At 38.6% G+C, this 27,964-nt stretch overlaps 1 long non-coding RNA gene across 2 annotated transcripts; it reads right to left on the bottom strand.

The window, feature by feature from the left end:
- Positions 1 to 3,577: 3,577 nt before the first annotated feature.
- LOC102153985 lies at positions 3,578 to 25,134 on the bottom strand. Of its 2 annotated transcripts, none has more exons than XR_005383784.1 (4): positions 25,030 to 25,134; positions 6,416 to 6,663; positions 5,014 to 5,141; positions 3,578 to 4,267 (listed from the first exon to the last, which is right to left on the bottom strand). It is a non-coding gene; the product is annotated as an uncharacterized LOC102153985 (long non-coding RNA). The 2 variants fall into 2 exon arrangements; XR_005383783.1 differs by having other exon boundaries at positions 3,658 to 4,158.
- Positions 25,135 to 27,964: the final 2,830 nt, after the last annotated feature.

The following is a 27,964-nucleotide window of genomic DNA, read 5'->3' as shown; positions in this document are numbered from 1 at the left end:
GGGGTTGCCAGATGTTGAGCGGGAGGGTGTAGTGTGAGGATGAAAGCCTGCCAGATGTCTCTAGTGCAGAATGTTGGGGCACCTGCTTTCCATGATCTTCAGAAGATGATTTATATCACAGCAGTAGGATCTCATAAATGTCCTACCCCTCCTCAATAAATACGGAGTCCAGGACTCCTACAACTGTTTTCTGCATGATTTCTTGCTTTGGATTGTCTTTTTAAAAATTCAAGTTAAGAGTTACATGAATGAAAATACACAATCAACCAATATACTCATTTGTAAATAAAAGAGGTTGGGGGGGTGCTTTACATTTGAATCTGTTGTTCTAAATTATAAAGACAATCACCTTTTATTTTCTATTTATTTTATCCTTCCAATAAGGGATGATTTGCTCATCTCTCTTCTCCACAATGAATTTAATAGATTTATTCATCAAGTTTTCTAAATTTAGACACCAAACTGATGTTTTTCTCCCACTGCTTAATTTTATTCTTAGCAGCACTTACATAAAGCCAGGCACTGAAAGATATGGCAAAATTACTAACTTGCTGTGACCTGGAATGCACTGATAGAATAAAATAACAATAATAAAGATTGATGTACCAGAGAGACTTAATACCAAACGCTCCTAATGAAATCAGTTTTATGCTTATGTTTTTTTTTTTTTCCCTATAGGTTACGTATTTCCTGTGGCTTTTAGGAGTCTAAGTTTTCTTTGTGATGCTTGGGATAGGCTCAGTTCTTAGGCTAATAGATGGGCCACACAAAAGAAAATATGTGGATCTTATCATATCTTTGGATTTGAGGAACCTTTAGTGTTTTCCAGGACTAGATTTGATTTCAAAGGTAAAATTTCTCACTCTGATCTTGTTTGAAAGGCTTAGAAATTATGATATTTGTGGACTTGAAGAGTGACCCAAGAGACTGGGGACATTAAGAGAGAAGCTGCATTTGTCCCAGTGGCCTCCCAATCTTCAGAAAGCCAGGGCTTGTCATTCACCATGGACCACAGTTAGCAGTGTTGATGACTGTTCCTCTGAATTGCACTGACATTCATGCACTTGGTAAATAATCACTGAGCACCTAGTAGGTACCACTCTGCTAAGTTCTGGGAATATGTGGTGAAAAGAGTCCTTTCTTTTCTTGGAACCCCTCAGGTACTAGGGAAGACAGACATTGAACAGATAATTGCTCAAATAATTATTCACAATGTGTGCTATGAGAATAAGAAGATAGAGTAGTGGGAACTTTGACGGCTGTCATCAGATAACCATGGAATGTATTGCTTTATGACTTGGCAAAATGGTCCCTCATTTAGGGTCACCAGGTGAACTACTGGCTTGGTTGGGTGAGTACGTTTTCAATGTGATGGTGTGCAAGCATTCTGTCAGGTGGTACTTTTTAAAGTACCATCAAGAAAACAAGAAAATTCATTTTTAGCCTGCATTCTAGTTTTTCTGGGGGTAACCCCAGAGTTGAAACTTATCTTCCTATCCGGGCCCTCTATTTTTAAAATATAAGCTTTTAATTTTAGAATAGTTTTAGACTTATAGAGAAATTGTGAAGGAAGTACAGAAAGTTCCCGTATGTTCCATACCGTTTCCCCTGTTAGTAACTTTTTACCTTAGTATGGCACATATGTCACAACTAATTAACCAATATTGATACATTACTATTTTTAAAAAAGATTTATTTATTTGTTTCAGAGAGAAAGAGAGAGCGCCCAAGTTGAGGGAGGGGCAGGAGAGAGGGAAAGAAGAGGACTCCTCGCTGAATGAGTCTGATGTGGTGGGGGGCCCACCCCAGAAATCCAAGATCATGACCTGAGCCAAAATTCAGAATTGGACACTCAACAGACTGAGCCACCCAGGTGCCCTGATACATACATTACTATTAACTAAAGTTCAACCTCTTATTCAGATTTCTTTCTTTCTTTTTCTTTTTTTTTTTTTTTTTAACCTAATGTTATTTTTGCTCGAGATCTTGTCTGGGATACCATATTACATTTATTGGACATATGTCCCTAGGTTCTTTAGCTATGACAGTTTTTCAGACTCCCCTTGTTTGTAATGACCTTCACAGTTTTGAGGAATACTGCTCAAGCATCTTGTGGGATGCCCCTTTACTGCCATCTGTCTGATGGTTTTCTTGTGATCACAGAGGGTTATGGGTTTTGGGGAGAAGGACTACAGTGGACACCACTGTTGATGTTGACCTTGATCACCTGGCTGCAGCGCTGTTTTTAAGCTTTCTCCACCGTGAGGTTACTCTTTTCTCCCTTTTCCATAATGTACTATTTGGGAGAAAGTTACCATATGCAATCTGCACTGAAGGAGTGAGGAGTTACGTTCCACCTTCTTGAGGGCAGAGGTTCCAAACATTATTTGATAGTCTTCTGCATGGGAAATTTGTCTATTCTCTCTTATTTATTTCTTTATTTAGTTGTTTTTTTAATATCAGTATGAACTCATGAATATTTATTTTATTCTTTGGGTTCTAATCCATTACCACTTTATTTTACTGCTCAAATTGTTCTAGCTTTGGCCATAGGAAACTCTTTTGGTTGACACTTGTGCCCCTTACACATACCACATCACTGTGCATGTGTGTATTTTCATTTTGTAATTTTTTTTGGAGTACTTCATTACTTTCTGACATTACAAAGTGCTCCAGGATCATCTTGCCTATTTTCTGTTTTGGTCCTAGCCTCAGCATTTCTCCCAGAAGCCCTGGTTTCTTTTATTGGAGGATGGTATTAGAAACCAAGACCTGTCTGGGTGACTCAGGTTTATTTTCCACACTACAAATTATCTGTGAAATAGTGACTGAACAGTAATGTGGAGAGGAGAAGGAAGTCTGAGTTCCCATATATTTCCTACTTATTAACTGCAGAGCTCAAATAATTTAACCTCTTGGGAGCTTACCTTTCTCATCAACAAAGTGGGTGTAGTATTGCTTACCCTGTAGGGTTGTTGTGAGAATTTGGAAAAAAAAATTATAATGGTTCTGGCATGTAGCATCTGCTCAAAAAGTCATTTCTATGGAGCGGTAGGTCCATATGGGTGTCACCACCCCAGAGTTGGCTGAACACCAAGGAAAATAAATGTTTAATTTTTTAATTGCATAAACAAAACCATATTATCCATGAAGGAAATTAAAAAAGGAGGATGTTTTACTTACAATCCTACTACCCTAACATATGTTCCCCTTTAGTCCCTGTCATTATGTACTTATTTTAAAAATATTTTCATCACATTGTATATAATAGAAATAATGTTTTACTGTTGTGTATCCAGCAATAATAAAATAGCAGCCCTTACTCAGGGCTTATCTGGTACTCAACTCTCTACTTGGATTATTACAATCTCCATTTTATATTTGAGGAAACTGAGGCACAGGGGAGGTTAAGCCCTTTCCACAGGGTACATAGCCAAGGAGAGAGAGACAGGATTTGAACCGAAGCCTGTCTGATGCCAGAGCTTGAAACCCTTAATCATTATGTTGTATTTTCCTTTTTATGCAGCTACACATACATAATCACATGTACACACAGATGCATATGTTTTCATTTCTTTTTTTTTTTTGTTTTCATTTCTTTATGCAGCATATACTAAGCATCTAGCATGCCACAGGCATTGGATGATGTTGGTAATGAAAAAATGATTTTTTCATAGTCGCTTTTTTTTAAAGTGCTCAGGAGTTTATAGGAGATGTCACATACAGACAAATGACTGCAATGTGATGCTCTGTGTAATAAATGCTGTTGGAGAATACAGAGTTCCGTGTTTGGAAAAAAATCTGTCCAGTGACACCAGGAGGAGTGTGATGGAAGGGGTGACATTTGAACTGGGACTTGAAGGTTGGGCCAGATTAAAATAGCTTTGTGGATAGTAAAGGCATTTCAGCCAAATGAGATAGTGAAAATAAAACTGTAGAGGCTTGTGATAGATTAGGTCACTGAACAGCAGGTATTCATTTTATTCCCCAGACCGCTTTCTTGCATGGAGCATACTCCCCTATCCTCGGTGACTTTGGGCTTGGCCTTGTGACTTTCTTGAGCCAATGGAATATGGATGGAAGTGTCATCATGCTATTTGTGAGTCCAGGCTTCTATCTGGAAAGAGCATGTCTCAGATTGCTTCTTTAGCCTGGGGCCTGGAATGACAGTGCACATGAAAGCCAACTTGAAAGTGGCCTGGCGTGACTCCAGCCTGGCCCAGATGAGCCCAGCTGACATCATGAAAACTTCAGCAGACATGCAAACCTGTCAGTGCAAAATAAATGCCAGTTATTATAAATCCCTGAGATTCGGGGTTGGGGGGTGGTTTGCTATGCAGCACAATCTCAGCAAAAATCTGATTAATACAAGACCAGAAAGGATGGGCCAAATTAGAAGAGAAGGTAATTGTCCAGTTTGGCTGAAGATTACACATGCATGTCTGCACCTGTAAAAACAGAAGGATTTTTTTTAATAAATGTATTTTTTATTGGTGTTCAATTTGCCAACGTACAGAATAACACCCAGTGCTCATCTCGTCAAGTGCCCACCTCAGTGCCCGTCACCCAGTCACCCCCACCCCCTGCCCAAAATAGAAGGATTTTAACTTAAGACATGAAAGTGAGTAAAATGACTCAGATTTTTGGTTGCCAGAATAGCCAAGATGATTTTACAGACATCGTAAATAGGATTTATGAAAAATCTACAAAGTTATGAACCTGGAATAAAAGCACAAAGTGTCTTTGGTACTTTTTCTTCTCTCCCTTGTCCCTTTTGTGGGACCCAGCACATGTCCCACATTAGGGACATGGGTCTTCTCTCATAGGACCTTATCAATTGAGTAAGATAGACATATACACAGAAAACACAAGGGGAGTTCTTGCAAATGGGAAAGCTATGGGATTTAAGGAAAAGGAGGAATCCGATACCACTTTAGTTTAGTGACATAAAAGACATCTAGTAGCAAGGGGTTTACCATGGCAGTATGAATGGTACAATTCATTCATAAATACCTTCTCTTGAGGCCAGGTGGTTACTAAAGGTTCTCTACTCTCTCTACTTTTCCACCTTCAGGATCCAGGAATATAAATGCATATTGTTGATCGACAAGCCACCTGAATGCTTAGCCCAAGGTAAAGCCCTGGTGGGAGGAAACAAAATATTTTAAAAGCAAAAGAAGTATGGAAGAAAACAAATTGAGTGAATGGGTGGCTCTGTGGGAAAGGACCACGTGGGCATGGCTTTTGTGAAAGCCCTAGGATCTAGAACGGGAACATGCTGGGGCCAGCGTTGGGTGGAATGAATAGAGAGGTCTTTCTTAACTATCTGCTCCTCTGGACTCGGGTTGGAAGCTGTCTGTCCAATTTCCTTCTGATTTTGCTGTGCTTTGCTGTCTGTAAGACATTTGGTGATGGGCAGTGCCATCCTTGTCTCCTACTCACAAGTCACCCATATATCATCCTGCCCAAAGAGCTTGTCTTCTCTTTGCCTTCAGGACATGCCCTTGGATGGTGTGTCTCCTTTATGAGACATACTGGAGCCATTACTTTTCAGCAAATGGATTCCATACGATGGAGTACATCCACAACCATAACTTCCCTTTGGCTTAAAGATAAGGAAAAATTTGTGACCATGGTACATGATTCTGAGGTGTTTCTAGCACTGCCTCAAGCTCTAGTGGATCAACCCTTATTCTGTCCAGGGTGGGCAAGAGAAACATAGCTCCTCCAGCTGAGTTCTAATTGAGAGGCTCCAAACCCCTGTACTGGTGCGACCAGAGGGACCCTGACTGTAGTCATAAACCGGCTCTGTAGGAAGCCTTGCCACTTAAAGATCTACAAAACATAGTTCAGCAACATTTGTTAGACACTTGCTCTTTGATAGGCATTGTAGTAGGCATAGCAAAGGGCACACAAAATGAATAAGACCACTTCTCTCCTCCACGGGGGTTTATAATTTAGTGGAGAATTAGATAGGCACAGAAGCAACACAAGGATGTGGGAAGCTGAGTATTAAGACGAGTTTGAGCATGGGCCAAATACAGAACCACCCAGCCTCTAGGTTCAAATTGGAACACAATGTAACAGAAATCCTGTCCTGGCCACATGGAATGTCAAGAAGCAGTCCGGATGGAGAGGACTGATTTAAAACATTACCTAGCAGGGTGGTCAAAGCTGAGGTATCCTACACTGGTTTGGGGAGAGAAGAACAGATCCACCTGGATAAAATTTCCTCTTTTTAAAGCCTCACTTCAGCAATTTTACTTCCTAACTTCCTTTTTTTTGTTTCACTTCCCAGAGGCACTGTTTAGGAGGCCTCCAGAACATTCTTTGCCTGGGGAATGAAGGCAGTATGATTCTAGTGGGCCTCAGATCAGCGGGTTTATAGTTTTAAAAACAAAACTACTGCACTCACCATGAGCTGGTTTGCCTTTGGACTCAGTAGAAGTGAGGACCCCTACTCTTCCGCCATCTTGCCTTTCTTGGATTCAGTGGAAGTGAAGGTAGCTTTCCTTTCCTCTAAGTAAAAGTTAGCCTTCTTTCAGCTTCAATGAGTACTCATCTTGGAGATCTGGTAGCAAAATACCACTTGCTAATGGTTCATTCATTTTTTCCTTAAGTGGAACAGTCTTGGAAGACAAGCCTGGGAATTTGGCATATAGGCTGGGAAAACAGACAGGGATTTGGGCAGCAGCTGTTTTTAATGTGTTTGGAGACTACATATGTACTATGTAGAGAACACATTGCATTCGGTAAGATCATAAAATATGCATGTGAGTGTGGTAAGAACATGACAATAAAAATGGTGCTGCCAACACAGTGGGAACACTTTGTTATGCTGGCTCAACCCTGTGGCTCCATGTCTCAGAACATGGCAGCCAGGCTATATTCGTTAGAGCTGAGATTTGTTGTGTTCTAACACCATAATTCTCTGTCTTTTCCATATGATTAATATACAACACTGACAGAATTGTTAGTGATAACTTCCAATGTCTGCAGAGAACTCAAGGCTGCATCCTAGATCTATGGAAATATTTAAGGACGACATAGTTAAGGACAAAATCTTTAGGTACAGGTAATTTGCTGAAAAGAAATAAAACTTTGAGAGGGGAGGGTCAGTGGTATCATCATTAAAACTACATGAGGTAAGCAATCTCTTGAACTCTCAGGGCACCTAAAAAGCCCTCTTTTTATGTTAATAAACTTTAAATTTTGACACAGTTTTAGATTTACAGTGAAATTCCAGAGATAGTACAGAGAGTTCCCTTAAAATCCCTCAAGCTGGGATCCCTGGGTGGCTCAGCGGTTTGGCACCTGCCTTTGGCCCAGGGCGCGATCCTGGAGTCCTGGGATCGAGTCCCACGTCGGGCTCCCGGCATGAAGTCTGCTTCTCCCTCTGCCTGTTTCTCTGCCTCTCTCTCTCTCTATGTCTATCATGAATAAATAAATAAATAAATAAATAAATAAATACATCTTTAAAAAAAAATCCCTCAAGCAGTCTCAACCTTCCCTAATGTTATGATCTTACAGTATCATGTTCCCTTTGTCAAAAATAAGACACCAATACTGATTCACTACTATTAACTCTAGACTTTGTTTGGATTTCGCCAGTTTTTCCATTCATGTCTTTTAATCTGCTCCAGGATCTAATCGGGGTACTATATTCCATTTATTTGTCATATTTCCATAATCTCCTCTGGTCTGGAACAGTTTCTCAGTCCTTCCTTGTTTTCATACCTTACAGTTTTGAGGAATAGGAATAGGAGTATTTTGTATGATGTAAAACAAACAAACAAAAAAAAGCTGTGTTTTAAGATGAGGCCTGAAATTCTCTTGTTTGGGAGAAATCGATTAGTGTTGGGAGGCCTGAGAGGAAAACTGATGGATATCAGGGGAGAGAAGGCATGGAGAAGGATACTGTACCTCCCCTCACTCTCATCTGCTCAGGGTGAGGAAGAGCACCAGAGGACTGTGGGTAGTCCACTATATTTGAGAGCTATTCCTGGAGTCAGTGGTGTAACCCCACAACACATCAGAGTCACTTGGGAGCTTTTAAAAATACTGATGCTCAGGGGTGCCTGGGTGGTTCAGTCAGTTGGGTGGCTGATTCTTGATTTTTGGCCCAGGTCATGGTCCCAGGGTTGTGTCAGGCACCAGGTTCAGCGTGGAGTTTGCTTGTCCCTCTGCCTCTGCTCCTCCCCCTTCTCTCTCTCTCTCTTAAATAAACAAATTCTTAAAAAAAAAAAAAAAAAGATGCCCAGAATTCACCCCAGACCAATGAAATCTGAATTTTTGGAAATGTGACTCAGACATGGGTAATTTTTCAACAGCATAGCAGGTGATTCTAGTGTGCAGCCAGCACTGAGAACTGCAGACTTAGCAGTAAAGAACATATTTGCCTAAGTACCCTCGACACAGCCATGGAAAAGGTGGAGGCCCCAGCTATGCCACTAGGATTTGGGGTTTAAAATCTTGGCAGAGTATTTTTCTCATAGATCTAATTGGCTGTATTATTCTACTGACTTTTTTCTCAACTAGCTTGAAAACTGTGTGCTAAGGAGTGGTTTTGTGCCTGAAATCATCAGTCTGACATGAGGCTAAAACAAGTGAGTTGTGGAACTCTATTCCCTACTTCATTCATATCCTGCTTTCCTGCTTTTAGCTATCTAGTGATTAGAGCTGACTATTTGGAGGTGCTAATCTATCACACAGATAAAGATACTGGACTGGGAATCAGGAAGCAGGTTCTAAGTTTTTTTTTTTATGATAGTCACACAGAGAGAGAGAAAGAGGCAGAGACACAGGCAGAGGGAGAAGCAGGCTCCATGCACCGGGAGCCCGACGTGGGATTCGATCCCGGGTCTCCAGGATCGCGCCCTGGGCCAAAGGCAGGAGCCAAACCACTGAGCCACCCAGGGATCCCTAGTCTTACGGTTTTAAAAGCCATTTGACCATTGGCTAGTCAAGTCATTTAATTTCTCTGGAACTCAGGGCACTCACAGAAAAATGAAGGGTTTGAAGTAGGTCACTACTGAGAGCTCATCTGTCTCTAAAATTCTATGATTCTCTTAACTCACAGTTTGTCACTTTCTAAATATTTTGAGTGAACCACTTAATCTTAGGCCTCATTTTCCCATCTGTGAAATAGGACAGGGATGCCTCACCTCAGGGTCACTGTGGGCACTAATTGAGATCCTTCTTTGCAAGGTGCTCTTCAATCCTAGCTGTAATGTTTTCTGAAAAGGGGGTGATTGTTCCCTCTCTTGGAGATCATTGTATCACTAGTGCATCTCTTTCACCCACTATGTGAGTACCTCCAAGTACTCAGTAAGTATTTGTGGACTGAGTAAATGGCATAATTTGAAGATTAAACGTAGTCAACACAGCAGTAGGTTGAACAGTGGCTTCTCATTAGAGTCACCTGAGGAGCTTTAAATATCATAACTCTTCCATTGCATCAAAGACCAATCAAATTAGAAATCTCTTGGGATGGGATCCAGATGCTATTTTTTTTAAGGTTTCCAGGTGATTCCCTGGACTGAGAACCACTGTCTTGCAAGGGCCAGTTCTTCTTGCTCAGCAAATTGAAGAAACAGAAGATGGCTGCCCAGTCCTTGAAGGATAAGCACTGTATCTTTATTTCTGTCTCCATCTACCACAACACTTAGCACAGGTGCATGGCAGGAGCTCAACATGAATTTGTTGAATTGGATGGGCTTAAAAAAATTTCCAGCTCACCATTTCTTCCCTCAGCCATGTCACTCACTATGGGATACAATGTGAAGAGCAGGTGAAGTGGAGGGTTCTAATGTATGTTCCCCCTCAACCAGAGTCTCACTACAACACAGGGTTATTTTTTTTAATTTTTTAGGGTTCATACTATTTAATGAGTCTGGTTTGAAATTGAGCCTCCCTCATTCCACCCCCACTCTGTGGCCCCACGCTGGTCCAGCGATGCAATCCTACAGCAGATCAGTGTGTGTGTGTGTGTGTGTGTGTGTGAGCTGGAGAGCCAGGTAGGTGTCAGCATGAAGGTGGTGGTGTTTTCTGTAGCTAGAGTCACTGTGAAGAACCTGGCACACGTCACTGCTGCAAGGTGTTTCACCCACTGACCAGAAGGCATCAGATTTGATCTCACTCCCTTAGGTTCTCATTGCTTTATTTATCTTCATGCTAAGAACATAGTTTTAAAAAGATTCTGAGATGCTCTCCTTATTATTAATACAGGTGCTTACTTAGTTCCAGATAAATACAGAGCCCCCCTCCCTTTTTTGAATGTGTTGTAGCTTTATATGAAGCTAATGGAGCAAGGCAATGCTCAAACGTCAAATTAAACTGCACAGCTCTGTAATCACTCAGACTGACATGGCATAAAAGGATAATTAGTAGTTCATTACATGGAACATTGTTTGTTCAGCTAAATTGATTTCTCAGCTGCCCATGTTTTCTGTTTACTTAGTAAGCGCTCCACTGCACATTTTTATTTGAGAGCTAGGAAATCCCTTTCCCTGAACTTTTTTTTTTTTTTTTTATCAGTGTAGTTTTAAAATATAATTTGCTTGAGCTAGGTGAACCTCCGAATGACACACAGGTGTATGGTAACAATTCTGAGTGTGGATTGATGCTCGGAACATAAAGCCGGCTGTGGTCAGAAACCTGTGAGACTACCTAAAGGCCGGAACATACCCAGTGGCTTTGTACCTAGAAATGCTTTTGTGGCTGTTTGCTTTTCAACTTAAGAGTGAACTCCCCTCTCAGAAAGGGAGGGAGGGAGAGCGAAATTGGAATAGACACCTAATCCCTTGCTGTTCAAAGTGGAAATTTTCCAACAAAGTTTTTCTTAAACCCTTCATGTTGCCTGTTAATGCCAATATAAAGGAAACAGTGGCTGTTTTAGGATTTCCTGCAACCCTGTTCACCATCGGCAGGATTTAGAAAAAAGGCTAAATGCTAGCTTTGAAACTTTCTGAAATTGCCCCCTTACCAAGATAATGTGCATTTGCTAGGTAGGTGTAGTATAGCTATCCATGGCACATGCCCCTTGGTTCTTTCCATATCCTTTGCACTTCTCTCTGGCAAGTGAGGCAGCCACAGAGATCTTTCTGGACAAATATAGTCATTCAGATGCGTGGTCTTTGACTCCATCAGCATCTACCTCCTAACATGCAGCTCACCTGGGTTTTGCCATTGGCTCGCTTGGCTCAGCTTGGCCAATGGGTTAATGCATTGAACTAAATGACCTTGGAGTTTTGATAGCTGCAAGGAGAGGAGAGAGGACAAGTCTGCAGCAAGTTCAAGCCTTGAGCGATGTGTCAGGCTGAAATCCTGGGCAACATGTCAGGCTGAAAGTTCTGTCACAGAGAAGTTTGTTTCCCAAAAGATTCTCAAAATTAACTAGGCTTTGCTAGTCCTTGGAGGAACTTAGAAATCTGCTTTTGGTTAGACATCTACATCGTCTGTATTAAACGGAGAAGGTGAGTCTTTGAGAGGGGAGGGAAGGACTTTTGAGGCCGGGCAAAGAAAAACTCAGTGGCTCACTCTGGTTAGGTATTCTTTTAACATAGACTCTGGTTAAGTATTCTTTTAAAACAAATATTCTTTCAAAAGTAATAAAATTCTTTTAGTGTGCAGCTGGGGTTCACGCTAAGGGAACAAAAAAGTGTATTAAATTCCACAGCAGCCAAGTTCTGGGTTTCTTTCCTTGGCCCATTAGAGGGCTTTTATAACATAAACACAACATATTGAGCAGGCGTCTCTCCCTGATATTAATGGGAGGAAATAGAGCCTGCATGAATGCAATCCATGGATAATCCCCAAGGCTCACCTTCGCTTTTTGATTTAATCTTCTTTCCTAGCAACGTTGTTAGGTGCTGGACTCAGAGTTGAAGGTATACACAGAGGAAGAGCATCCTGACTTTTGAAGAGAGCATGGACATCCTCTAGTTGTATTCTTAGCACACAAAAACCCAGCAGAAATGTGAAATTTGAAAATTTCAGTTTGCAATACCATTTCAAAGGTTTTTCTCTACAGACAGTAATTTGGGGGTCAAAGTCCCAGGCAGGCCATTCCCTTGTAGGCTTTGAATGTGGAAACCAGTCAGTGTGAAGATCTGTGGTTACCCCATTATAGAGTGGGACCTTGCTCTGGTTAAAACAACGATAATGAATGTGCTGTTGTGAACTGCAGCCCTGCCTTGTGGCCGGCACCATGCTATGTATTTTACCTCTGCCACTGTAGTATCTTCCTTCCCGGCTATAACTGCGGGCTGCCTTTCCCTTCTTGGGCTAGCCTAGTACTCTAAGTAACGACAACTGGGTGGAGACCAGTATCAGACTGGCCTTTATGCCTGAGCACTACCTGGTGCTTGCCCACCTGTCTATCCTCTTTACATCGTGTAAAACCCTTGGTTTCTCTTGGTTAGGGTGTGGACCTTCTGACTCCCCTCTGTCATCCCCTATCTCATTTCTCCTATTGCTGTTTTCCCTAATTTTTGTCAATCAGATTAGCTGTCATTGATACCTCTGCCCCCCAGTCTCTACCACTAATGGGGAAATGTGGGCTCAAACCCAGCCCAGTCCCTAAGCTGATGCCACAAAAGCTGAATGCATGTAAGCAATCCTCCCCAACTTGCTCATGCAGCAATTCTATTAAAGTTCTATTGGTCAGAACTGAATTATCTAGATGTTTTGATGCAGACCTCTGGGTTTTTGTTTTTCACTAACTTCTTGGCTGCCAGAGATCCAGGAACTGCTTCTCTAAGGGCACGTCCTGGGCTTCATACATCTGTCTCATCAACTACATTCAGGAAATTCAGCTGTGTGGTCTCCCTTCAGGGAGGCTCTTGCATTGGCCCAAGACACAGGGCCAAGACACATTCTGCCCAGATGGCTCTTGTGGATCCCTGCTATAGTCACTTTTTAGCTTCCTTCACACCAAAATCACTTCATTTTTCTCCTCTCTCACTAGCTGTTTCTTTGCCCTCTCTTCCTAGCCTCTAAGAGTTGGGGAGACTGAGACCAGTGCTGGGCCAGCCTTATTTCTTTTCCTGCTCTTTCTTTCCTTCTCTCCTCTGCTTAGGTGCCCCTCCTACTTGGCTCCATGGTTCCAAAACCCACCTGGACATGCTGATATCTCTCCATGTAGTATTTCCTAGTCTTGACCTTTTTTTCCTAAGCTCTAGACTCATAGCCAAATGCCTAATCAGCAATTTTGTGTATAATAAGGCATCTTTGACTTACCAGGGCTTAAAATTTGGGATTTCTTTCCTGAAGCCTGGCTTGCTCTTTCCCTCCTCTAAGTTAAATAGCTGCATCCAGTTGCCAAGGCTAAAAACTTAGGAATCATCCTTGGCTATTCTCTTTTCCTTACCTCCACATCCAATCCATCAGTGAGTCCTGGAGCTTCCTGTATTCAAGACATATTTCCAGCATGATAGCTTTCCTCTAGCTTTAAGCTACAAACTATGGCCATACCTTCCTAACTAATCCTCCCTGCTTCTGCTCCAGCCCCCTGGTCTATTCTTAATAGAGCAAGAGGAATGCCCTTTCAATAACAAAATTCAAGATTGTATCATTTCCCAGTTTAAAAACTCCTATGGTGTTGACTGTGCTTAAAATGATATCTAACTTCATATGGCCCACTGGCTCACATGATCTAACCCCTTCTCACCTTCTGATATCATTTCACACTTTCCTCTATTCCTTGGAATTCCCACAGCAGAGCCCTTGCGTTTATTGCTCCCTCTGCCTATTATACTCTTCCTCATATCTTTGCATGATTGTGTCTGCCTCACACTTCAGGTGGCAGCTCAAGTACCGTTTCAGAAAGACCTTTCCTGGACTTCATCTGAAGTCACTCTCAGTCAAATCATCCTGTATCATTCCCTCTCTAGCATATATCACTCCTTGACTTCCTAAAAAAATATTTTTGGATCGCTTACTTCTTGAGGATAGGCTCAATGAAGGCAGAGCCTTTTGTTTGGTTGACAACTGAATCCCCTGTTCCTAGAATAATGCCTGGCATGTAAAAGGTGCTCAGTAAATATTTGTTGAATGGATAAAGTCCAGCATCCCTGGCTAGACTGGAGAAGAGTCTCATCTTGCACCTGTTAACACTCATGTCCCTGATCTTCATCTACCAATACCTTTGGAGCTGGTTTTCTCAGCTTTTGCTCTGCCCTGTCTTGCTGTGTGTGGCTAAGAGAATTATGAGGTCTCACTCTTGAATCCACAAAGCTGAGTTACAAGAGCATTGCCCTCCCATTTCTCATTGGAATCTTCTGGCTTTTCATCTTTGCTTCAAGCTTCTGAGACTCTGGACATCTGCTTGAATCACTGCATGGATGACTTTGGCTTGTCAAGGCCTTACTTTCTCCCTGATGCTGGCCTAAACCACTAGGTCTTGCTTCATATTCTCCAGGGCCAGCTGCTTCCCACAGTCCGGAGAAGCAAGGCATCAGAGGAAGCAGTTTGAAGCTAAATCCCAGCAGAGCCTGAAGAAGGCAGATTGCCTTTCCTTCTCAAGGGGCATGTTCCCTTGCAGTCATATTCTACAGATATTCACCACCACTTCCCTGAGGCATTTCATTTCGAGTCCCCTTGACCCTTCCTGGGGAATAATGTCCTCATAACTGAATACCTTAAGGCCCATAAAAATGCAAAATCTGGTGGTAATATAAACCAAGGAAAACAAATTTACAAGAGTCCTTGCTTGAGACGCAGTGTAAAGCACTGATATGGGAAAAGAAGGGTAATAGAAGCCTTAAAATCAAAAAGGAAATTCCACTCTGATGTCCTATCTATTGTTTGGCTCTTTGAGAGTAGATGTGAGTACCTGAGTGTAAATAATTTCCATATATCTGTACTCCAATTACTAGTTTATAGATGAAGTATGGAAGTATAGGTGATGTTTATATTTTACTTTAATGAAAACTTATAAAATGAGTAATAGTTATTTGAGGACCTAGAATAACTTTTTTGGATTTACCTAGATGATTAGGCCAGAAACACATTCAGAAAATTATATATATATCTCTCTAAAAAATCTAATAATATCTAAAATATATCTCTCTGAAAGAACAAAGTGCTAGTTCTGCAGCACTTCAACCTGTCAAGCAAATATATATGAACATGTTTTTCTTTTGAAAGGCATATTATTATGTACCCAATAAATCAAAATAAGCTCCTCTGAGTGACTTACATCTGTCAAATAAATAAAATTCAATCCCACGTATATATATCACCTGTTATACAAATCTAACTTGGGGACAAAACCAACTATGTTATGCAATGCCTGTAACAACAAAAATTTAAAAAGATGTTTATAGGGGCATCTGGGTGCTCAACTGATTGAAACTCTTGGTTTCAGCTCAGGTCATGATCCCAGAGTCGTGGGGTTGCGCCCCATGTCAGACTCCCCACTAAGCATGGAGTCTGCTTGAGATTCTCTCTTTCTCTTGCCTTCTGCCTCTTTCCTCACTTGAGTGCATGCTCTCTCCCTCTAATATAAATACATTTATATATTTACTATATAAATATAAAAAAGGTATACAGTAAAATAAAACAATATTTGTTTTTTAAAAGATTTTATTTATTCATGAGAGACACACAGAAAGAGAGAGACAGAGCCACAGGCAGAGGGAGAAGCAGGCTCCACACAGGAAGCCAGGTGTGGGACTCCATCCTGGACCTCTGGGATCACACCCTGAGCAGAAGGCAAATGCTCAACTGCTGAGCCACCCAAGCATCCCACAATATTTGTTTTTAAAAGGAATTATATTCCATAATATTGATAATTTAACCATTCCTCTATTAATGGACATTTAATATGAATTTATTATGTGATTATAAACAATGTTTATATATGTATCCACAAGCAAATATTTCTATAAGGTTCAGTTTTTAAAGTGAAATTACTGGTTAGAGAGATTATGCAAGGTGCCTAGTAGCTCAGTTAGTTAAGCATCTGCTTTTGGTTCAGGTCATGATTTCAGGGACCTGGGATCAAGCCTCACTCAGAATCCCTGCTCAGCGGGGAGTCTGATTCTCCCCTCCCCCCACTCTCCCCCGCCTCTCTCAAATAAGTAAATAAATAAAATCTTTTAAAAAAGAGATTATGCATTTTTTAAGATTTTATTTTTATTTTTTTGTATATCTTTTTATTGAAGTTCGATTTGCCAACATATAGCATAACAGTGCTCATCCCATCAAGTGCCCCCTTCAGTGCCCATCACCCAGTCACCCCAGCCCCCCCGCCCACCTCCTCTTCCACTATCCTTTGTTCATTTCCCAGAGTTAGGAGTCTCTCATGTTCTGTTTCCCTCTCTGCTACTTCCCACTCATTTTCTCTCCTTTCCCCTATAATCCCTTTCACTATTTCTTTATTTTTTTTTCCCTTTCACTATTTCTTATATTCCCCATATGAATGAAACCATATAATGTTTGTCCTTCTCCGATTGACTTACTTCACTCAGAATAATACCCTTCAGGGCAGCCCTGGTGGCTCAGCAGTTTGGCGCCTGCCTTCGGCCCAGTTTGTGATCCTGGAGACCCCAGATGGAGTCCCCCGTCGGGCTCCCTGCGTGGAGCCTGCTTCTCCCTCTGCCTGTGTCTCTGCCTCTCTCTCTCTCTGTGTCTCTCATGAATAAATAAATGAAATAAAAAAAAAGAATACCCTCCAGTTCTGTCCACGTTGAAGCAAATGGTGGGTATTTGTCATTTCTAACGGCTGAGTAATATTCCATTGTATATATAGACCACAGCTTCTTTATCCATTCATCTTTCGATGAGATTTTATTTTTAAATAATCTCTACATCCAACATGGGGCTTGAACTTATAACTCCAAGATTAAGAGTTACATGCTCTAGCCAGCCACGTGCCCTAGATTGTGCATTTTAGTTGATAGATACTGTGAAATTTAAGCTCCAACTAACATTGCGTGAAGTTCGTAAGTTTATACTGTCTTCACTACTGGATTCCTAGCTTTGTTCATTTGATGAGTGAACAGTTCTCCCACCCTCTTTTTTATAGTTTTATTGAAGTATAATTGACATACAACAAACTTCACATGTCTTTCTGTGTGTGTGTCTTTGTGTGTGTGAAAACTATCACCATAACCAAGCTAATAAACATTGCTATTACTTCTAAAGTACTTTCCTATAATTTGTACTTCCTATAATTGTAGGAACAAGTATACAATTATACAAGTATAATTGTACTTTCCTATAATTTGTACTTTCCTATAATTATACTTTCCTATAATTCCTTACATCTCTCCCATCCCATCCCTGCACTGTCCCCAAGCAACTACTGATCTGCTTATGTCTCTATTCAATTTTCTAGGCTTTTATTTAAAAGGAATCAAATAGTTTTCTTTTTTTTTGTCTGGCTTCTTCCACTCAGCATTATTATTTTGAGGTTCATTTATGTTGCTGTGTGTGTCAATATGCCTATTTATTGCTGAGTAGTATTGCATTGAATGGATATACCACACCTTATTTTCCATTCACTGGAAATTGTTCATGGATATTTACATTTGTTTTCAAATGTCTTGGCTGTTAGAATTATGTGTCTCTATGCTTTTAAAAATGGTTGAATAGTTTTCCAAAGTGCTTGTTAACATTTTATATTCCCCAGTGAGAGTTGAACTACATCCTCTCTAATACTCAGTCTGTCAAATTTTTATTATCTTAATGGTTGTGCAGTGGTATCTCATTGCCATTTTAATTTTCTTTTCTCTAATGACTAATGATGTTGAGCATCTTTCCAGATGCTAATTTGCCATCCATATATCTTCTTTGGTGATGGTCTATGGTTTTATTCAGTCATTTGCATTCTTATTATTAATTTGTAAGAACCCTTTATATATTCTAGGTACAAGTCATCTGCAGGAAATATGTTCTGCAAATATTTTTTTCTAGTCTGTTGCTTATCATAATCATCTCCTCCTTTTTCTTTTTCTCCTTTTATAATAGCATCTTTTTGAAGAGCAGAAGTTTTAAATTTTGATGAAATCAACTTTATTGATTTATAGTTTGTCCTTTTGTGTTATATTTAAGAAATGTTTGCCAAATCCATTATCATTTGCTGGCGTTGAAGGTGGTAGTAGGGAGCTACAGTCCTAGGAATTAACCAGGCTCTAGAAGTTGGAAAAGGCAGAAAAATGAATTCATGCCTAATGCTTCTAGAAAGGAAAGCAGTCTTGCCAACATCTTGATCTTATCTCAATGAGGTCCACATCAGACTTCTAATATACAGAACTTTAAGATAATAGTATGATTTCATTTTGGTAAACCATTTACACACAATATGTGTATGTATGTATGTATACTGAACAGAGTGTAACCTCCTCCACTAAGATGTAACTATGGTATGGTCCTTGAAGCCAGGGACACTTTTATGTTAGTTGTTATGTCTCAGTGTCTATAACAGTACAGGGCAAATAGTTGGGGGAGGGGGAAGGTCAATGTAACTCATTAAATGGATTAATTAATAATCTATAATTCTACTACATTTATATAAAACAACTATATATATTATATATATATATATATATATAGGTATATGTTATGACACATCAGCATATAGAATAGTGTTTGGGAGACTATATAGTAAACTGTTATCAGTAGTTATCTCTGGGGAAGGTATAGGATTGGGTAAAGGGGAAGTGAAAATAGACATTTACTATTACCTGATATACTTATGAAATTTTATGTTCATGTCATCATGTATTATTCTTACAAATAAAAATATTAGTAAAAGAATAAGTATTGTCTTAATTCTGATCAAACATCTTTAAATTTGATTTGAGGATCCTATGTTCTATATCATTAAGCACTATATTTGCCCATGAGATTTTAAAGGGACACAAATCAGTGTTAAACAATTAAAGCTAAAGACCGGTGAATATTATCAGGAAGTGAAAACCAGACTTGGAACATGGCAGAAATAAAATATGGGTGCATGGTGTATTTCATCATCAGGCTCTAGGAAAGATTCAGAAGGTAGTGTCATAGGGTGGGGTAGGTCAGTGGTGGTGTAATGCGTATCATGTGAGAAGACATTAGAAGTTACTTCAAAAGGGAACTGGTAATCTGGTATCCAGGAATGAAATTTAGAAACTACAGAAGAAAAATACACAATCCTTCTGATGAACTGAATTATGACTCATGGGGCAGCTTGGATGATTTTTGCTTGCTGAATTTTATGGCCCGGTAGTACATGTGGTAGTTCTCATATTTGGGGTCATTGTAAAGTTTCCAGATGACTCAAATTAGACTGAATCATTCCTTTTGATCAGCTCCATAATCAATATTGATTGTCAAAGGTGAATGTATCATGTAATGATTCAGATTTCATTTAAGAAGAGTTTATGGAATGTTTACAGGACATAACGATCTGGCATAGGCTTTGTCACAGATACAGAGACAATCAGGTATGGATCTTCTTCCCTAGAAACAGAATCCTGGGAGCTGAATCAAAACAGGAATGTAAATTTCCATGAAAGGACTAAGGTGATGAAGATACAAGATTATGAAGTCACGAAATAAGACAGTTATCAGTGGGACAAGGTGGAGGGGATGAATGAGAGAGCAATTGCAGAGGGAATAGAAATACCATGGCCGTTGACTGTAAGAAAACTGCCCAAACTGTTGGATTCACTGAGCACTCCAGGTGACTCTCTTGAAGGAGTGACTTTTGCAGGCTTTGCTTAGTCCCCAGTCCTGGACTATAAATACAGCTACTTATTAATGATAATACACCTGTTTATTAAAGGGTATCTGCAGCCTCTATGGAAAGCAAGGGAGCCATTCAAGGCTCTGACCTAGTCGGGACAAGTCATATTTTACTTATTTATCTCACTCACCAGCCTGGGAGGTCCTTCTGGGAGAGGATTCAGAGTTCTCTCTCTAGTCTAAGTGTCTTACACAGGGCTTGGTATATAGCAAACATTCAATTGTTTCTTGAATTGGACATAAAAGTAATAATTGGTGGTTAGGAAGAGAGACTATAACCAATAAATAAGCATTCTAACCTCTTTGATTTGTCTAGTAGTACTGAGCTCCTGATGACATGTGATATTCATTTTATGGAAGGCAAAACTGGGGTTGCATACATCCATTGTATCTGTTGGGTTAGTAGGCAGACTTCTCCTGGATAACCAGAAGAGCAGGTCTTCCTGTATTGGAACTCATCCTAATTTTCCGGGGATATAGATTGATTATGATAAGGTGCCTCATCCCAAGGAACTTAGAGTCTGGTGAGAGTGCATTGGCTATACTAGTTGGATGTAGAAGGAAACTACAACTTCTAAAGGGTGATACCCATGTGTATTAATCAGTGTGGGCTTGGTTATACTGTGGCAACAACAATCTCCATATTTCAGTGGTTCCTAAGGATGGTTTTTTGCTTACCTCACATGTCTGTTTTGAGCTGGCTTCAGCTACACTCCACATCTTCACTGAGGGACCCAGACTGAATTGATTATCTTTTCTACCTTGAACATTGTTGGTCATTGTGGCAGACGCATGCCCTGGCTTTTCTTCCTGGAAGTGACATATATCACTTCCCCCATTTTGTCAACCAGAGCAGGTCACATGGGCATGCCTGAACTCAGCGGCTAAGTAAATTCTACAGAAGGGGCAGTAAATATTGACAAGCAGAAATATAATCTATGACATCATTCCTCTGCAGTCTAATTTCTCAACTTTAAGACTCCAGGTCTTGGAGGAGAATCTTGAGACTTTAAGACATTTCTGGCAAACAAGGAATATGGTATAGGAATGAAGAAAATGTTCTGAGAGAAGCTGGGATTGTGGGAGAAAATTCAAATAAAGGAAGCATCAGGATAAATGTGAGAGGACTTTTAATTTAACCATATACCCAATGGGGTAGTTGGTAGGGATGGTTGTGGAGTCACGGAATTTTATTTTTCTCTGCAGATGATATTATCATATGCTTGTCACGACTAGGCTATTACTGTGAATTTTTTAAAAGAAGAAAAATGAAAAGATTTTGATCTAATGTCATCTTTATTTCAGAAAAAAGATAAGAACACTAATTGTTAAGACTGACAAAGATTTAATTTCTAGTTGCATTGAGAGGAAAAAAATTAACAGACTAACAAAATTATAACCTTAACATGATTGAACTCATTACTTTTGAAATGTGGAGCAGATACTTTGTGTTGGTTTTTTAGTTTGTTTATAGAACTGGAAATGACTTTAGCATGTTAATATTTTATCAAATTAAAATTAATATCATTATGTTTTGGGAATCAAAATGTAAATGTAATGTAAATGCCATTATATATGTTAGAGCATGTGCTTTGTTTTTTATAAAAATAATACATGTTTATTATCAAAATTTCTAGTAGCACAAAAAGTATGAAGATAGAAAAAAATTACTTATAAATAACCTAGTATAAAATTTGGTGAACGTTACTTCAGTTAACCCTATATACATCAATAGAGATTGACATATGAATTGATAGGGAATAAGCAGATAGGTAGGTAGGTAGGTAAGTAGGTAGATAGATAAATAGAAAGATAGACAATTTTATAAGAGTGAAATCATCCTATCAGCTATTAAAATATATTGAATTTTGTTCTAATTTACTAGAAATTGAGACGCAGGATTTTTGAATTTTTGACAAATGTTTTTCTTCTCAAGAAATATTACTCCCTTAAAAATCCTAAACTTAAAGATTTTGAAAGCCAAGAAGACATTTGAAGCATCACATTTTAAAACTGAAAGGTTCCATTTTCTACAGTGCTTACTGAGTTCCTGCTATGAAGAAGGAAGCCTTCATAGGCTTAAGTACTTCATAGTACTTAGGTACTCTTATCGTCCCTTCCTCTCTTTCCTTCAAAGTCATTTTTTTGTTCTGATTTTAATTTTAATATAATCTGAAACTTATTCCAATAGTGTAAGAACAGTGAGACACATTCCTATATACGCTGTATCAAATTTTTATACTTTGCCTCATTTTTATTCTTTTTATAATTTACACACATTCACATTATTTTTTCTAAACTATATTTAATACATAATTAAATATGTACTTCTGGAGACAAGAACATTTTCTTAAATAATCGCAGTGCTATTTTCAAAAGGAGGAAATTTAACATGGATGTTACACTATTATCTACTCACGCAGTTCATATTCAAATTTTGTCAGGTATTCCAATACTCTTTTTTACAGATCTTTTTCCTAGTATAGGATCTAATCTAGGATCATGCATTATTAGGCTATCATGTCTCTTTAGTCTCCTTTAATCTGAAGCAATTCTTCAGCGTTTTGTTTTTCTTGATTTTGACATTTTTGTGTTTAGGCCAGTTATATTGTAGAATGTCCCTCTATTTGGATCTGTCTAATGTTTTTTAATGATTTGTTTCAGGTTATGTGTTTCTGCTAAGAATACCACTGAGGTTATGTGCTTTCTCAGTGCATTATATTAGGAGGCACAAGTTGTCTGTTTGTCCCAACTTTGGTAATGATAATGTTGATCACATGATTAAAGTGGTATCCACCAGATTTGTCTTCTGTAAGGAATTTCTCTCTTTTTAATTGTGAGTGAAGTAATCAGAGATATTCTCACACTATTTAATATCCCAGGGCATCAAAATTTTGCCCATTAGTTTTAGCATCTGTTGATGATTTTCTATTTTTATCATTTCTTCTATATTAGTTAGCTTTCTATTACAAAGAAGAATTTTATTTCATCCACCATTTACTTATTTTTTCATTGCAGTTTGCACTTATATGGATTAAATTGTTTCTCCCTCACCACCCTGCAAAGAAATGTTGAAGTTCTAACCCCCAGTACCTAAGAATGTGACTTTATTTGGAAATAAGATTTTGCAGATTTAACCAAGTTAGGCTGAGGTTTTTTTTTGCAGATTTAACCAAGTTAGGCTGAGGTATAAAAAATTAGTAAGAACATAAAAATGCTGAACAACACTATTACCTGCTTTGACCTAATGACATTTATGGAACAGCCCCAAATTTCAGAATATATACTCTTTTCAAGTACACATAGAATATTTACCAAAATAATCTCTATATGCTGAAACATAACATGTCTCAATACATTTCAAAAGTTTAAAACTTTACAGGGCATATCCTCTAACCATAAAAGAAGTTAGAAATCAATAGTAGTAAGATATATTTTTTAATCCTTCAATTTACTTTTTTAAATTTAAATTTTGTTAGTTAACATGCAGTGCAATATTGGTTTCTGGAGTAGAGTTCAATAATTCAACATTTACATACAAAACCCAGTGCTCATCGCAACAAGTGCCCAAACTGTTCTCCAGAGTGACTGCACCAGTTTGCATTCCCACCAACAGGGCAAGAGGGCTCCCTTTTCTCCACATCCTCAACAACACCTGTTGTTTCCTGTGCTATTAATTTTAGTTATGTTATGTTTCAGCATATAGAGATTATTTGGTAAATATTCTATGTGTACTTGAAAAGAGTATATATTCTGAAATTTGGGGCTGTTCCATAAATGTCATTAGGTCAAAGCAGGTAATAGTGTTGTTCAGCATTTTTATGTTCTTACTAATTTTTTTTTAGTAGTTTTTCTCTCAGTGAGCTCTGTAAAATGTACAGAATACATTTTATTCTGTAGCCAGCTTTTTCCCAAGGAATAGTTTTTGGTATATATTTAAATGGGTTAAAATGTCACCATAAATCCCTTTACCATATCTTATGTAATGATTTCTTCATTTAGGTTTCACATAGTATTGTAAGTATTTTATTTCCTAAGTTCTTTAAAATTTAAATATATTTGATCTATTGCCTTTCTCTTTGAATGGCAACATGATGGATATAATATTCTTGATCACAGATATTTTTTCCCTTCTACTTTTTAGGGGAAAAATTTTGAATTCAGTCATTGGATGATGTTGCATAGATGTCAGAGGATAGGTTGGTATTTTTCTTCTTAGAGGTGACTTAATTTTTCTGTGATAAGGATTCTTTCTTTATCCTTAAAGTTCAATAACTTAATCAGGATTTGTCTTTATGTAGATGGTTTTGTGTCAATTTTTCCTGGAATATGATATGTCCTTTTGATCTTCATATTTCATTCTTTCATGTTAGTATTCCTACATATTGCTGACTTGTTTCTGTTCTTTTGGTTAAGTTCTCTGATAGAAGGGCACCAATTATCATTATGTGGCAAAGGTTTTATCTCTCCTTCACATCTAACGGTTTCTTTGTAATTGCTTTAATAGCTTGTCTTTTTCCTTTTACATTTAAAAAATACGTATTTTATATAGTATAACATATACATATATTTCCTTTATATGTAACATCCCAAGCCCTTCTTCTTTACATTAATTTGATATATTTTGCCATAAGCTTATTGTTTTTAATTTATTAGAGCTTCAAAGTTGTTATTTGCTTCTTAATCTGTTCATCTAGTACTTCTCTGTGTTTAATTACGTTGTACCATTCCACCTTTGAATAGATATTCTTTTAAGTTCTTTTGTAGATAAAGCTGTCTTGGGTATCTTGTACTTTGATAATATTTTCTGAGTTCTTCATCAGGCTTTTACTCCCTGGGATACCTGATACTTTTGAAAATTCTTTTTCTGTAGTATTATTACAAAGTTGTCATATAATTTCTTTTCAAATTACTCAAGCTTCAAGTGTCAAGCTCAGTCTAGTTCTTAATTTACTTTGACTTTTCTTTGACATTATTTTTCTCCATTTTTCAGTCTTTCTCCCTCTGATCAATGTAGGGACATAAGGTTGCTTTCTATGTACCTTTTTAAAAAGATTTTATTTATTTATTTTGGATACACACAGAAAGTCGGGAGAAGAGCAGAGGGACAAGTAGACTCCAGGCTGAGCATAGAGCTCGATTCTCAATCTCAGGACCCTGAGATCATGATCTGAGTTGAAACCAAGAGTCAGACACTTAACTGACTGAACCACCCAGGCCCGACATATACCTTCTTAGAGCCTGAGGGAATGTGGGTGGAGTAGGCCAACCTCCCTTGGTACCAAGCATACTTACTCCCAGGGAGCCCAGAGAACTGCTGCCTCTTTTGAGAATTTCCTCTATATTCTGTACAAGGATCCAAAGGTGTATCATAATCCCATGAGCTTCAGCTCATTCTCCAACATTCCACAGAACCCTGGGACATTCCAAGCTCAGGCCATTGCTTGTACTTAATAGAGGTTCAAGGGCATTATAAAGGAGATTGTACTTTTAGGAGTTTTTCCTTGGAATATTCTAGGGAGCTTTACTCATCTGAGTCTCCTTTGCTCCAAGAGCATTGTTAAAAAATCTCAAGTTTTTGCTGACATACTTTGTTTCATCAGTTCTGCTTTTAATAATTTCGAAGTTGTGACAGCAAGATTAGAAGTTGAGCTTTGATAAACCAGAATCTTTTGTTTTGTGACATCTGGGTGGCTCAGTGGTTGAGTGCCTGTCTTCAGCTCAGGGGGTGATCCTGGAGTCCCTGGATTGAGTCTCACATCGGGCTCTCTGCATGAAGCCTGCTTCTCCCTCTGCCTGTGTCTCTGCCATTCTGTCTCTCTCTCTCTCTGTCTCTCATGAACAAATAAATAAAATCTTAAAAAAAAGAATCTTTTGTTTCTTCCCTGGCCACCATTTTTCTTAGTTTAGAAACAAAATCCACTGCCCTGTCTTCCTTTCTTTCTCCTGTTTCATCTAGTCTCCTTCTTCTTCTTCTTCTTCTTCTTCTTCTTCTTCTTCTTCTTCTTCTTCTTCTTCTTCTTCTTCTTCTTCTTCTTTCTTCTTCTTCTTCTTCTTCTTCTTCTTCTTCTTCTTCTTCTTCTTCTTCTTCTTTCTTCTTCTTCTTTCTTCTTCTTCTTCAGCTTTGTGACTTTTGCTTGGTTCTTTCTTATATTTTCTATCTCTTTGTTGAAATTCTCACTTTGTTCATCCTAGATTGGTGAGCATCTATATGATCATTACTTTGAACTCTATTATCAAGTAATTTACTTATCTGTTTCATCATTTTTTTCCCTGGGCTTTCATCTTGTTCTTTCATTTGGAACATATTCCCCTCTTTCCTCATTTTGTTTGTTTGCTTCTATTTATTAAGCTAAACAGCCACCTCTCCCAGTCATGAAAAAATGTCACAAAATGACTGGGGGTGTGTTTCAGTCTGCTGTCTGTGCAGTGCTCTGGGATTCGTAGCCTGCCAAGAACTATCTCTCCAATTGTTTTAGCATTGCAGGGTCCAGAAATACAAGCCCCCTGGTCACCAGAACTAGGCATTCAAGGGACATTACCTATGTGGTCTGTGTATACCCACCAGATGTGTGGGGTTACTGGGGAGTACCAGATTGGGGGACGTTTTACCCAATTTTAGCAGGGTGGGGCTGCAGAAGAGCTCAAGGTTGGAGTGAGGGGTATAGAGGTAAAAGGAGAGTGCAAAAATGGCAATTGCCAGTGCCTCCATCCTCAGAAAGAGTTCCAACAGACACTTGTTCCTGTGGCAGACACTTTAGGATAAACCAATGAATATTTTTCACATGTAGTCTAAGTACTTTTCAACTTGCTGTTATTTTTAAAAGAAAATTTTAATTCCACTATAGTTAACATGCACCGTTATGTTAGTTTTGCCTGTACAATATATTGATTCAATAATTTTATACATTACTCAGTGTTCATCATGATAAGTGTACTGTTAATCCCCTTCATCTATTTCACCAATCCTCCTACCCACCTCCCCTCTGATAACCATAAGTTCTCTATAGTTAAGAGTCAGTTTTTTTGGTTTATCTCTTTTTTATTGTTCAAGTGAAATCATATGGTATTTGTCTTTCCCTGACAAATTATTTCACTTAGCATTATACTCTAGATCTTTCCATATTGTTCCAAATGGCAACATTTCATTCATCTTTATGGCTAATATTCCATTGTATAGATGTACCACATCTTCTTTATCCATCTATCTATCAATGGATACTTGCATTGCTTTCAGAATTTAGCTATTGTAAATAATGCTGCAATGAACATAGCAGTGCATATATCTATTTGAATTAGTGTTTTGTTTGCTTTGGGTAAATACCTAGTAGTGGAATTACTGGATCATATGGTAGTTCTACTTTTAATTTTTTGAGGAACTTCCATACTGTTTTCCACAGGGGCTGCACTAGTTTACATTCCCACCAACAAATCACAAGTATTCCTTTTTCTCCACATCCTCACCAACATTTGTTGTTTCTTGTGTTTTTGATTTTAGCCTTTTGACATCTGAGGTAATATCTCCTTGTAGTTAGTTTTGATTTGCATTTTCCTGATGATGGGTGATGTTGACCATCTTTTCATGTGTCTGTTGGCCCTCTGAATCTCTTCTTTAGAGAAATATCTGTTCATGTCTTCTGATCATTTTTTAATTGGATTTTTATTCTTTTTAAAATTTAAATTCAATTAGCCAACATATAGAACATTGTTAGTTTCAGATATAAAGTTCAGTAATTCATCAGTTGCATATAACACACAGTACTCATCATATTATGTGCCCTCCTTAATGCTCATCACCCAGTCACCCTATTCCCCCACCCACTTATCCTCCAGCAACCCTCAGTTTCTTTCTCATAGTTAAGAGTTTCTCTGATTTTTTCCCAGTTTTCCCTCCCGTCCCTTGTGATTCTCTGCTCTGTTTCTTATATTCCTCATATGAGTGATATCATAAGATAATTGTCTTTCTCTGACTGACTTATTTCGCTCAGTCTAGTAACCTCCAGCTCCATCCATGTCAATGTAAATGGTAAGATTTCATCCTTTCTGATGGCTGAGTAATATCCTATTATATATCTACATCTCTATCTATCTATATAGTCACTTAATTGGATTATTTTTGTTTGGTTGTGGTTTTGGTTTTCTTGGTGTTGAATTGTATAAGTTCTTTGTATATTTTGGATACTAACTCTTTATCAGATATGTCATTTGCAAATATCTTCTCCCATTCTGT

This window comes from Canis lupus, chromosome 34 (assembly GCF_011100685.1).
Source record: "Canis lupus familiaris isolate Mischka breed German Shepherd chromosome 34, alternate assembly UU_Cfam_GSD_1.0, whole genome shotgun sequence".
NCBI lineage: Eukaryota > Metazoa > Chordata > Mammalia > Carnivora > Canidae > Canis > Canis lupus.
This window is presented reverse-complemented; position numbering and strand designations above follow the sequence as displayed.